We start from the raw sequence: 13,697 nt of genomic DNA, 5'->3' as shown, positions 1-13,697 counted from the left end.
TTCTGAGTCGGTCTTTTATGGACAATATGGGTTGACGCCTCTGTTCGCGCGAACAACCAATGAACGTCCAAAGGTCTGAAGCGGGAAAAATGTCTTTGTCTTAGTTCCCAGTTTAATTTGCATGTTTTATGGCAGCGTTATTATGTGATCAGTTATACTCTAACGAGGGTAAAAATAGTATCATACATTTTACCAGATCCTGATGCATACATTTGGTTCCAGTACAAGGAGAGCTTTACGTGGATACCGAATTAGATATGTTTCGAAGGTACACGTCGAGATAGATTATTATTCTGTAAAAATAAGCTTAAAAGTTAAACTAACAACCTAGGAATAAAATGAACCCAACATGTGGTGTACATTGATAAGTGGGCATTGAAGATTGGACTTTAGAAAGATCCACATGGCATATCTATGATTAAAAAAAAGGGTGCACATCTGAAACATTATTCCTTTACGGTTTACAAGAATACAAAAACCCATCACAGAGAAGAACAATCATGAAAAAGAGAAATTACATTCAGGCTTACATATTTCTTCAATGGTTATACATATAAAATATCTAGGATGAACACCTAATTCTGCTCTTCTGGCTAACATTCCGTTAGGTAATAAAACACAGTTCCACACAGGGGGGAAGGGATTGCCAGAGAATGTTAGTGAACCCTCTCTAACTAAAACACTATTGATTAAAGAATACATTTCAAAACCACACCTCTAGAAAATCATAATTATATGGTCGAACGAATTAATAAAACATGCGTACAGGAAGATCAAACCCAAATCTGAGTTACATACATTAAAACTATATTTCTATAGGAGGATGTTTGTGTGTGTGTGTGTGTGTGTGTGTGTGTAGAAGGTTTCAAGTTTCGTTATCTCTCTGTGGTCCAGAGAGGGGAAAGGGGGGGTTTGGAATGTCTCTGAGGTGACATTAGTGTCGTAAAAGTCAATTGGTTCCAGTCTTCATGGAGCCAAAGCCTAATTTGCACTCACGAGTTCAAAGTGCACCAGCTTTTGTATTCAGGAAGAAATGTTTTTAGCAACACAGAGTATTTGAATTTGTTAATTCAAACCAACGACGAATGATTCGATAGCCAATGTTGTTACATTCCCCCTTTTCGTCCGGTGAAGTCCGTGTGGACATCGTCGGACGACAATCATCACAATGGTCACATGGCAGGTGAATCATGACAGTCGTGTAGCAGGTGGATCATGACGGTAGGAAGGCAGGTGGTGCTTGGAGCTGAGGATTCAGTTCGATGAGGTTCGGCGTGGTCTCTGACTTGACACCCCCTTTCTGGGGATTCCGTCTGAAACCTTTGGACACAGCTTTCGTGAGCTTGGCTGTATCGCATCTCGTTGAGTCTTCTGTACAGGATGGAAACCAACCTAGTGTTAGGGTCTGGCTGATTACCTGCAAAGGTGCACAGCCCAATGTCGGCGGCGTTCCAGCCTCGGACCGCAGATGAAGTGTTCAGAACGGGCCGTCGAGCCAGTGCTCGGAGGGCTTTGTTGGCAGGAGCAATGTCCATGAGTTGGGACCCCCTTTTCTCACTACGGAGTTCCAGTCCTGGATTCAAGGTGACGTTGAAGTTTTTGGAGGATGGTAGTTTCAGTGCTGTCTGGTACTCTTTGCTGGGAAGCTGGTACCATGTCAGGCCATCAAGGTGTAGGATGACACCTTTCAGTACTTGAAGTCCCATTTTCTGGTTGAGCATGTTGACACGGCTGGTTGTGTCATGCTGGTCGTGAGTGACAGTGGCGGTGTGCACAGGTGCGTTAGCACGCCACCTTTCACCTGCTATCTCTGCTTGTGTGTGGGTGACTTTGCTGACCAGGGGGTGCAACCCGCAGATTTCTTCAGCGTTGTCTCTGAGTAAGGGTTTGCTAAGGCAGAGATAACAAATGTCTTTGGTCATAGTACACAGGTGTAGGTTTGGAGCTGAGTACCGTTGTGTGTCGCCATCGTGGTAGGCCACCACGTCTGGAGGGCTTATCTTGAGGTGGGTGTTGTTTTCCCAAAATCTGACCTTGCAAATGTCTGTAAGTCTGTAGACTTGGCTTGACTCGATGATAGGCGGATTTAGGAGAAGGCCCACTTCTCTCTGCTCGGGATCGACGCAGAGGGAGATGGTGCTACCCAGAGAGTAGGCCAGGTGTTTTTGTAGAAAGTCAGCTGGCGTGTTGATGGCGGAAACCAGCACAGTTAGCATCAGGCTTAGTATCAGGTATGGTGGGATTACACCTGTGGCTATGCTGTCATTGGAGGAGCTAACCTCCCACAGCATGTCTGTCGTTGGCACTGTAACCAGCTGAGTCTGGACAAAGTCACTCTGTAAGACCGTAAACTGCGGCTTCGTGGAGTTTGAGGTCTGGTTCGCTGCATTTACACTGGACACACCAATGTTAAACAGAGTTCTGGCGGCAGCTCCGGTTCCGAGCAACGCTCCCAGGAACTGGCTGGAGTGGTGGTTGATGCTTAGGAGTCCCGATTGTGCAACAGTCACTTTCTCAAGTTGGTTGAACATGTGTTCGACCTTGGCCTCGGCGTGAGAGAGGGAGTCCTCTGTCCGTCGGACACTTGTCCAGCTGTATTGGGCTACGGAGCTGGGGTGGTGTGCTCTGTAGACCGGGCGGGGCTGGATGAGTCGAACATGCACTTGCTGGGGGTAGGTCCTGCCGTCAGTGATCTGGGGTCTCGGTCGTTCTCTCGGTGGCAGCTGTCCTCTGGTTGGCAGACAGTACAGCATGGCGAACCACAGCAGCAACCTGGTACAGACAACAGGGAGAGAGAGAGAGAAAGGAGAGGAAGAAGCCAGCAAGGGTTGTCTTTGATTGGACAGGGCAGTCTTTTTACTTTGTGGGCGGCGACTGGGTTTAGTTCGCCTTGGCCCATGTTTTGCCACATCTTGCTGTCGGCTTGTCGCTTGCTTCAGTGTCTCGTCAGTGTCTCTGGTGTTGCGTTGTGCAGCACATGATGCGTTATAGATGAACATTAGCAGTTTATCCCCCTTTGTGCGCCGTGGCAGTACAAGCCTTGGCATTGTGATGTCAATCGGTGCACAACTCATAATGTTGTTCTGTACGCGCAGCATGTGCGTTGTGTTATGCAGTGGTCTGAGGCACTGGTTGTCAGTGAGGTCAGACGGCATGCTAGGGTGGTTGGAGGGTTTTGAGATGTGGGCATTTAAAGTCTTGATGTGGATGTCAGAAGCCCGCATGTCAGTTATTTTTGTCTTTGCAAACAGCGGAGCCAGCGTAAGCGGCTCTGAGGTAGGCAGTTGAGCATGTAAAGTTCTTATGCTGTGTTTAATCTTCACTTTCTTTAGGGTGGGTGGGTGGGTTGAAAGTGGCCACAGCTTGTTGTTTAGTGCGCCAGGCTTGGCAATGGCTTGAATGAGGTCATGTCGCTGCAGGTCAGTCATTACATTGAGGCAGCAAGTGTCAAAGTCTTTGGTGGGCTGTAAGGTGCAGGGTAGCGGATTCGAACCTTCAGTTGGTGCTGAGTCTGTGTCTTTTTGGCTGGCTGTGGGAGTTCCCATGAACTCTGTGACCGTTGTGACCTGACCGTCTGACTGTGACTGGAGGGGGCAAAGTTCTCGTACTTGAGCCCAGACTTTGAGCTGTTTCAAGTCCAGTAACGGTTCAAAACGATCTAGAAGGTCTCTGCCGATGAGGAACGGAAAAGTGTCCATTTTTGAGATGAACACGGGATGGACTAGACTCAAAGGACCAATCGTCAGGTGAATGTGGGCTACCTGTTCGAGCCGGATGTCATGTTGACTGTATGACTGTATGTTCAGTTCACAAGTTTGAGGTGTAAGAGTTCGGTCTTGTCTCTTAGCTTTAAATTGGAGTCTTTGGAACAGATGATTTGAGATCACCGTAATGTCCGATCCTGTGTCTATCAGGGCTTCCATGCTCACTTCCTCTTCCAACGTGATGTTCAGGTAGAGTTTTTGGGCCACCCCCTTTTTGATTAGGTTGCCCAGGAATGTTGGCATGACAGGTGTGACGGTCGTTGGGTGGTTAGGACCGGTCTCGTGTAGCTTGCTGTGGAGGCAGTTAGACAGAACAGCGTTTTCTGGTACCTTGGTATTTTGGTACCTGGTGTGAGGAGGTGTGCTGTTTCGTTCATGGTGTGCAGCTGTCAGCTGTGGAGCTTGGGTGATGCTGTCACATTGTGATGTGACAGTTAGCTCTGTGGTCTGTGGATGATGAGCAGTGTTCGAGGTGCTTGGCTCAGTCAGATGGCGGTCAGACAGGGTGTTGATTTCAGTTCTTATGCTTAGACATAAGATGTCTGGGTCTTTCTTGTCTTGCTTGTGAGTTTTTCTGTAAAGAAGCTCTTTCAGCACCCTCAGGATCTCTGCTGTTTCAGACGTGGCTGCGCTGTGTTTTTCTGATGTGGGCTCAGGATTGAGCTTACCAGTGTCGTGTCGAGAGTGGTTCCAGTCTCTGTCGGGGCTTGGTGTTTTGGCCGGCGGGTGATGCTGGTCCCAGAATCTTTTAGAGCGGTTGCTCTGGTGCTTTGGTCGAGCACCACCACGATTGTGTTGCCCTCTGCTGGCGTGGAACGGTTTTGACTGTCCGTCAAAAAGTCTGTGACTGTGGTGTTGTGGGGCGCCCTCTAAAGTCAGCTCTGGGCAGTGCTCAGAGACAGAATAGCTCGTGGGGTTTTTCACAGCCTTTTCAGAAATAGTCTTTTGCTTGTTGTAGGCTTTATGGGCTAGTTCTCGCAGCTGTTGTGTAGACATGCTTCGTGGGCACACGGCCACGCCCAAATGGTAACTTAAAGTGGGATGTAGGTTTCTGAGGAACAGAGTCTTAAAGTTGATGTCCTGTTCCATCCCGGGCTCATTCCGTGCTCCGAAGAAGACTTGTCGGAGTCGGTTGTAGTAGGTCTGGGGGTGTTCACGCCGACCTTGCTTGAGGTCTATAGCAGCGAAGAAACCTTGATCGGAGTCTGGATCAGAGAATTCACGGATCAAAGCTTGCCGTAATTGTTGGACGTCCGTTTTGACAGTCTGAGGTTGACGGTCTAGGAAGCTACGAACATCACTGCTAGCCGTTATTCTTAACAGATACAAATTGTCCCAAGCTGTCATGTTGGCGACAGTTTGCAAGTGAAAGTCGATGTCTTTTAAATAAGCATGAACGTCACGACCTTCTGCAGAATCTGGATCGAACATAGGAATGTTTCGAGCTAGCTTGTCAAGTTCTCGGGGGGTCATGCCGTGGTTAGTGGCATGGGTTGTCTGAAGGGGTCCTCCCCCTTTTGCTGCTGACAGGTGTTCTGGAAAGCTGGCTGGTGATGTCTTGAGCCGTGGGCTTACATCTACCTTTTCAGCTCTGGGTTCTTGGCTGAAAGAATTGGAGTGGCGGGCCGGGAGAAACTCTGTGATGTGTGTTTCTCCGTTCCAGCTACTCTGCAGTCTGTAAGAATGTTTCAGCTCTCTGTGAACAATGTCAAGTTCGTCTTTGAGATCGTGTTTCTGCAGAGTAAGCTCATGGATCTCAGCTCGGGCCGCTTGCAAGTGTTTCTCGCAGGCCCTGGCTTTAGCGTCTCTGTCTTTTATTTCAGTCTCTGCTCTTGCAAGGAGAGCGTCACTTTGTTGGAGTTTTTCGTCGAGTTCTTTTCTGGTTTCTCTCTCCAACTGTTCTCTTTGGTCTGTGTCGAGGCGCAGATCTTGCAGGGCATTTCGAAGTCTTTCTACTTCTTTCTGTAGCTCTGGATCTGTGGCGTCCTCTTTCTCACGCTGGTTCTGGGTCTCGAGGAGGAGCTGATCTAGACGACTCTGGGTTCGAGCCTGGTCTTTCCGGGCCTCCTTCACTTGAAGCTGTAGCGCTGCTGCTTTCTGCTCCAGGTCGATGTTGCGCCGTTCACTGAGCCTCGCCTGGACGACGAAGTTGTGGGTGACGCTGCTGACGATCCTGGCCCAGTCTTTGTAGTTGTAGCTTTGGGTAGGATCGTGTGTTATCAGCTCGTCTAGCTCGGTGTCCAGTTGCGTTTGGCTCAGATGCTGCAGGTCACTGGCGTCCTTGGGCAGGAAGGGGGTAGTCATTGCTTTCAAGCATGTCGAGAGATTGCCCCCGTGGACTGCTGGACTGGATGAATGGGACATTCTGGCTCACTGTAGGTGAGAGAAGCACAGCACACACAAAAAGAGACCAATGCAAGTTCGTTCTAAGGTTAACGAGCTATACTCATACGGGCTATGCCGTTTATGAGAATTTTGGGCTAACTGATGCACAGTTAGACAGTTAGCGGAGCCAATTGACTTGGGTCGAAGGACCCGAACTAGAGATTTTGGCAGGCAGTAGCCTGGCGGGTCACGTGTTGTGACGCCGGCTCTGGTTGTCGCTCTACTTATTCAGTTTTCTTTGGTGGCTCTCACAGGTTACTGTCTTTAGGTGAACTGAAAGAAACAAATCACAACAAAACAAAGGATAGAAAAGATCAAAGTGAAACAAAACACTAGTGATGACTAGGTCTGGAATTAAATGAAACAGAACAGTAACACGGTACGTGTTAGAGAGGGTAACGAGACCTAAGCTATTACCACTGCTAGGGTTTAGGATAGGGCCAACAGGTGAGTGGGGCTATCGGGGCAGGAAGCCTAGGAAGAGGGTGTGGCTTGGAGAGGAAAGGTGGGTCAAAACACTTAAAATATATCTGGGGAAATATCTAATATTCTGGGGCTTATACTAAGAGAATGGGTTTTATCACATTTAGTTTACCTGATGTGAATTGAGGCCACTCAGGTGGAAACCAGTGGCTCGGTCAACCTCTCCGACAGTTCTCCAACACTTGACCGCAGTGCTCCCGGGCAACCTCGTCTCTCGGTACCACGGTGTGCCCACTCAAACCACTTGCGACTTTAAACACAAAGTGGCAACGCCAAGGTGTCAATCATCAGACGGCACGGAAAGATTGAGTTTTCCTCGGAACTCTCCTTTCGGAGTGGTCCTTTCAGCAGACCCCAGTTCGAGTGATTGTCTCAAAATTGCCTTGTGTGTCGCTGACGTTGACTTAACCTTTTGGCGGGCCAAATTGCTGATGTCGGGGTGGCGTGCCACAACCGGAGGTACGAGATTCGGAAGAGTCCGAGACACACGGCCAGTGTCGGGTAGCGTCGGACAGGTGAGCTCGCTTGCCGGAGACCAAGCAGAGATGGCTGTCAGATCACAAAGAGAGTACTACAATAAATACACAGAAGGATGAACAAGGGAAACTTAAAGTGAATTAAGGCTTGCTTGTTTAAAACCAATTGAGTAGTTATGTATGTAGAAAGGAGAGTCAAAGGTTTTACTAAATAATGATAAAACAATAGGAAGTTATGATAATGTTAATTATCAAAATGCCCTAACCCGAAAGAGGGAGGAAAAATAAAATAAAAATAAAAATTGAAAATCAAATTCAAAATGAAATGGCAGGATGAACCCAGGAGAAGAGGCAGGCCGCAGTAGTGGGTTTTCACCACAAGGGGGCGTGCTCCCTCTCTGTGCTCAACCTGGCAAATCGAAAACTTAATTCAAATTAAAAATTCAAAACTGAAAAAAAAAAAAAAAACAAACAAACAAAAATAAAAAAAATCGGAATGATATCCTATAATAATCCAGATACACTAAAGTATCAGTCCTATTTATAAAAATAATCAGGAGAGAAAGACGATATAAAAGAGTGAAGGGAGGAAAATAGTGATGCCGACTTAGTATCCACAAGGCCACACGATGGTGCTGTTTCCTCCAAGTGAATATCAGTGGCTGAAATAGAAACTCAATTTAAATTTGAAATTCAAAACTAGTTTAAATAAAATTTAAATGAGCATGTAAAGAAAGTCTAAAAAGGGAGCTCATAATCATATCCTATAATAAATTAACGATAACAGTGAAGTATCATTAATAACTATAAAAATAATCAAAAGAGAAAAGTAGAAATAAAACAATTCATGACAGGATTTGAAAAGAGAGAAACGCGAGCTGAGTGAACCGACCTCGCGGGTGGCGGCCACTAGGTGCCGTTGTTTCCTCTAAGGGAATGGCTGAGATTTAATCTGAGTTTTAATCCAAATCTTGTTTGAACCAAACTCAGAGTAAATGTATCAGTCCAAAAGCAGGAAAATTGTCTAACACAAAATAATAAACGCACGAGCAAAGCTATAAATGCGAATAGTTATTTAGAGTTTAAACATTAATTCACAGGGAAATGAATTCAGCCGTGAAGAGAGCGTTATCTGATAACTGGCCACGCGATGGCGTTGTTGCGCTCATGCAGGCGGAAATCAGGGGGCAAAAGGGGTAATTTGAGGCTGCTAAACACTTACGCCCTCTGGCGTTTAGTAAATGGAATTACACAACTTCAATGTGATTCAAGCGCTAAGAGCTTCTCAGCTCGCGTCACGCGCTGATTTCTGCAACACTCACAAATAGGACAGAGGTCTTGGCGGACCTTTTGGTGCTATTAATACTGCACAGGAAAGTATGGCGGGGTTTCTTCCCCGCAAATACTCAAATGTGGACAACAGGAATTTTCCGTCTGTTGCTAGACTCCCATATTACACATTTATCAAAATAGCACTTTATGATTTGTGTATTTAGGTTTTCGATTGATTAGCTAGGTCAATGTTAACCAGGAGTTTACCGTTTTGTTGAATATCACTGGACTAACCACGAATTCAATAACGATATAGCATGCATGCAAAGCCTATGTTTAATAAGGAGTCTCGCTTAGAAAACATATTTATTAATACCGGTAGTACGCACGTGAGAATTCTTCGTTCACAGCGATTTAAAACAAATATTAGAAATGTATCAACTGCAGAGATATTTCTTCATCTCTTAACAGGACATTTGTAATATTAAATACTGCAGTGTACGTAGCATTTAACAGTGCTAAAATCGTCTAGGCATATTTTAGCAACTTGTTAAAATGTACGTTAGGCCTACTGACTTCGGCTTTTTGCCTTGGACAGTTAGGAGTGAGTTCGCGCTAGCGACTTAACTCACAAATTCATAATTTCATAATGCGCAAAAATTATTAATAACCATATAAACAGACTGAAACTGAATATTGCCCATAAACAAAGTTTGAAATGCGTCGCGTTCTCCACCAAAACTGTAAAAACAATGGGTTGTACATTAATATTAATATTAATATTAATATTAGCTCAAATTATCTATTGGGAATTTTAATAATTAATCATGAATATGATTAATATTTTGTATGTTACAGTTACATTAATTTATCGCAGCTGAACTAGATTGATATATGAACGATTACCATAACGGGTTATGGTTCGTCATTAATACATCAATTGTTCTTATTTCAGCTCGAAGTTATGGGATAACTTTAATGGAATTAATTTAGTTATCAAACAATCTGTTTGTCCAGCGAACAGATTGTACGTAAGATTAAATTAACTCTCAAGGAAAATTATCCTTCTTACAAACACGAGAAAGAGTATCTTTTCCAGGCCTTGAAAAGACACTCTCGGTGTCTGTAGACTAAAATTAGGTTACTTAAATCGTAGCCTACCAAGATAAAGCATATAGCTAAGATCGAACATTTCAGGGACTAAGTAACATGGGCAATTAAATCAGAGTCAGTCAATGGCATATGGAATTTAATAATTGGACCAATACATCGAACTAAGGAATATATCAAACTACACAATACACACGGATTATATGTCTATGTACATCAAATACAGTTAAACAATACAAGATAACGAATAACGAAAATGAGAGAGAGAGAGATAGATAGATAGAGAGAGAGAGATCGGAAGATGCGAGAGATGGAGAGAAGGATGGGGGACGAGATCGGAAGTGAAAGCAAAAATCTGCGATCAGAGATCGCAGTTGGCTATGGCAAAATCACAGACAGTAACCCTTAAGACACAACAAAGAAATCACATCATAAGTTCAATTCAATAATCGATACTTGCATGGCACATGGTTCTCTTTGTATGAGGTGTGTAGGACCGCAGGGTTCTGCGTGTCTTTAAAAGCAGCGCGAGTCGTCTGAGGGGAGGCGTGCGCGTGCTGTCTTCCGGCGCGCGTGCGAGCGCGGGAGCTTCAAAGAGTTGCCGGGAATGATTCAGGCTAAGTTCATTCAGCTCATGAATGAACAGAGGCGAAGAGGAAAACGAAACTAGACTATAGAAAAACATAAAAGAAATAAATAAAAAGAAAAGAGAAGCAGGCCGAAGCCGGTCCGGACTTGGGTTTTGGAGGAGGAAGGAGAGGCGTAGGCATGAGAGTGAGAGAGGTTTTCTGAGTCGGTCTTTTATGGACAATATGGGTTGACGCCTCTGTTCGCGCGAACAACCAATGAACGTCCAAAGGTCTGAAGCGGGAAAAATGTCTTTGTCTTAGTTCCCAGTTTAATTTGCATGTTTTATGGCAGCGTTATTATGTGATCAGTTATACTCTAACGAGGGTAAAAATAGTATCATACATTTTACCAGATCCTGATGCATACATTTGGTTCCAGTACAAGGAGAGCTTTACGTGGATACCGAATTAGATATGTTTCGAAGGTACACGTCGAGATAGATTATTATTCTGTAAAAATAAGCTTAAAAGTTAAACTAACAACCTAGGAATAAAATGAACCCAACATGTGGTGTACATTGATAAGTGGGCATTGAAGATTGGACTTTAGAAAGATCCACATGGCATATCTATGATTAAAAAAAAGGGTGCACATCTGAAACATTATTCCTTTACGGTTTACAAGAATACAAAAACCCATCACAGAGAAGAACAATCATGAAAAAGAGAAATTACATTCAGGCTTACATATTTCTTCAATGGTTATACATATAAAATATCTAGGATGAACACCTAATTCTGCTCTTCTGGCTAACATTCCGTTAGGTAATAAAACACAGTTCCACACAGGGGGGAAGGGATTGCCAGAGAATGTTAGTGAACCCTCTCTAACTAAAACACTATTGATTAAAGAATACATTTCAAAACCACACCTCTAGAAAATCATAATTATATGGTCGAACGAATTAATAAAACATGCGTACAGGAAGATCAAACCCAAATCTGAGTTACATACATTAAAACTATATTTCTATAGGAGGATGTTTGTGTGTGTGTGTGTGTGTGTGTGTGTGTAGAAGGTTTCAAGTTTCGTTATCTCTCTGTGGTCCAGAGAGGGGAAAGGGGGGGTTTGGAATGTCTCTGAGGTGACATTAGTGTCGTAAAAGTCAATTGGTTCCAGTCTTCATGGAGCCAAAGCCTAATTTGCACTCACGAGTTCAAAGTGCACCAGCTTTTGTATTCAGGAAGAAATGTTTTTAGCAACACAGAGTATTTGAATTTGTTAATTCAAACCAACGACGAATGATTCGATAGCCAATGTTGTTACACATCTGACATAAATTCAGAACCTGAAATTGCCAGAAAAAGGATTCCCAAGTAAGTAACAAAAGACAAAATAAATGGTTTAACATGTAAATCCAATAATTAAGATATTTTTGATGAAATCTCTGAGCTTTCTGACCATTCAGCATATTTACGTAGCTTTGACTTTAAACAGTGAAGAGCATCCAATTGTACTTTTTCTTTGTTTTCCTAGAAAGAAAACATACTCTGATAACATCTCATCAGATGATGAGGCACCAGAACTACCACCCCTTAAAAAAAGAAAAACCGCAGACAAAGACCCTCCAGCACCGAAACCTCCAGCACTTCCAAAACGCATTAAAAAAAAAGGTAATGGAAAATAACTTAAAAAAAAATAAATGTTAATGAAATTAATGCTATGAATAACAATACATTTTCCATGTCGACTCAACCAAAGGTCGAAAAATCAAATATATATCTACGATTCTGCAAAGGGTGTGTGGGGTGGGCTTAAAATTACGATTTTTACCTGAGATTTTGAGCCAAAACACAGGGGGGTTATAAAGATAGCAGCATCGTTATTTTATTTTTACAGAGAGAATGGTAGTCTATTAGTAAAATCTGTTGACTTCAGCAATCTTTTGCTGCATGTGTCAATGATGACAGTTCCAAAAAAAATTCATCTATGACATTCAATATTATACTATTTTTTATTTTCTGAAATTTGGTTGATTTGATGATTGATGAAATAAGTAAGATTAAAAGTGCATAACACCCAGATTACAATAAACGAAATTTCCTTATTATTAGGTCCTGTTGTGCAAACTCAGGTTTTCCAGAGCAAAGCTGTAAACCCTTTAAGCAACTGTAAGTTTTTCTTTTATTTTTTTAAATCTTTTTAAATTTTTTATCCAAATCTACAATGATTACTGAAAGCTACAACTATGTCAGTGGTTCTTAATCCTGTTCCTTGGAACCCTCCACTCTGCACATTTTGTTTGCATCTCTTATCACTTCAGACTATTCAACTGTGGACTTCACAGGATTCCATATATTTTACATTCAAAGGGCATAAAAGTGCACGAGACATGCGCTTAAATTGTAGTTATTTATAGAGGTATATTACATCTCACTTCACACTTCTCTAATAAGTTTTGTCTGTGTGTGAAGACCCTGCAGAGGCGTTGTGAAAATCTGTGAATTAATGTTCCTAAGTGAAGTAAACTTCAACAGATTTCCTGTTCAGGAACAGGATTAAGAACCGCTGAACTATGTAATTGTTGAAACATGCAGCTGAACAAATATAGCTATCAAAATGAACATTGCTAATGACCCCCCAACTGTCAACAGTATTTGTCAATCAGCAACAAAGGGAAACGGAAGAGCAACAGCAGACCTGGTGTGAGAGTCTCCCCAGCTTTCAAGGTAAATTATTAGTTGTATCTGGCTGTTGGGTATGCTCAAATGAAAATGCTTTTTTGAAGTTTGTAAGTTATGGGATAATGCCCTGTCACAATTACACATATTACAAGTGCAACCTACCCACTCCACCTTTTGCAGCTCCAGTGCGTGTGTCTGAGGCAGACCATTACGGTGATGGCTGGAGTGTTGATCCACCTAACACACAAGGTACAATAGCATAATCAGGGATGAGTAAATCAGAAACGCATTCACAGAATTTAAATGCAATATAAAACTGAATAACATCATATGTGTGTTCAATCCATAGAGCACACATTCTCTGTCCTGAGAACATCAGGGGACAACCAAGGAAGAACACAGAGTAAGATTACTGCACATTAATTCACTTAAGTAAATTTTACAATTTGACATCCCTCACCCAAATAGAGTCAGTTAACAAATCACAGTTCAAATTGCAATTGAAATGCACTTTACAGTAAAATAACTGCAAAATGATTTTTGGACAAATGTAGCCAGACTCAAGGCACTGGGATGACTCAAAATTATCCACCCTTGTTAAGATAGATTCTGAAATGAATGTGTCCCGCTGAGTGTGAAGCAGGCCTTAGTGTGTTAATTTGCAAATTTAACAAGTGAATCTTCCCTACTCCACCTTCCTCAGCTCCAGTGGGCGTCTCTCAGGCAGAGCATCATGGAGCCGGTTGGGGTGTTGATCCACCTAACACACAAGGTAAAAGAGCATTTATTACAATAAGTAGGAGGAAACAAGACAGGCTTGTAAAAAAACTGGTAGGGACTACACAAGCTTCCTCCTGGGTTAGTGACATCACTAACCCTAAAAATTACATAAACCCTGACCCATATTTCAATTAACTACACATTTACACATTTCACCCCCAATTTCCTCCGGC

The 13,697-nt window shown here is 43.1% G+C and overlaps 1 protein-coding gene across 1 annotated transcript in view; it reads right to left on the bottom strand.

Moving 5' to 3' along the window:
* LOC307150364 (uncharacterized protein) overlaps positions 1-12,956 on the bottom strand; it is a 30,003-nt gene extending 17,047 nt beyond the window's left edge. The window contains exon 1 of the mRNA XM_079857540.1: positions 12,907-12,956. The gene's annotated coding sequence lies outside the window, so the exon portion shown is untranslated. The remainder of the gene's footprint in view (positions 1-12,906) is intronic.
* Between the last annotated feature and the right edge of the window lie 741 nt (positions 12,957-13,697).

This window comes from Squalius cephalus (assembly GCF_949319135.1).
Source record: "Squalius cephalus genome assembly, chromosome: 22".
In the NCBI taxonomy this organism is placed as follows: domain Eukaryota; kingdom Metazoa; phylum Chordata; class Actinopteri; order Cypriniformes; family Leuciscidae; genus Squalius; species Squalius cephalus.
The sequence above is the reverse complement of the archived record's forward strand: the minus strand, read 5'-3'. Positions and strand labels throughout refer to the sequence as shown.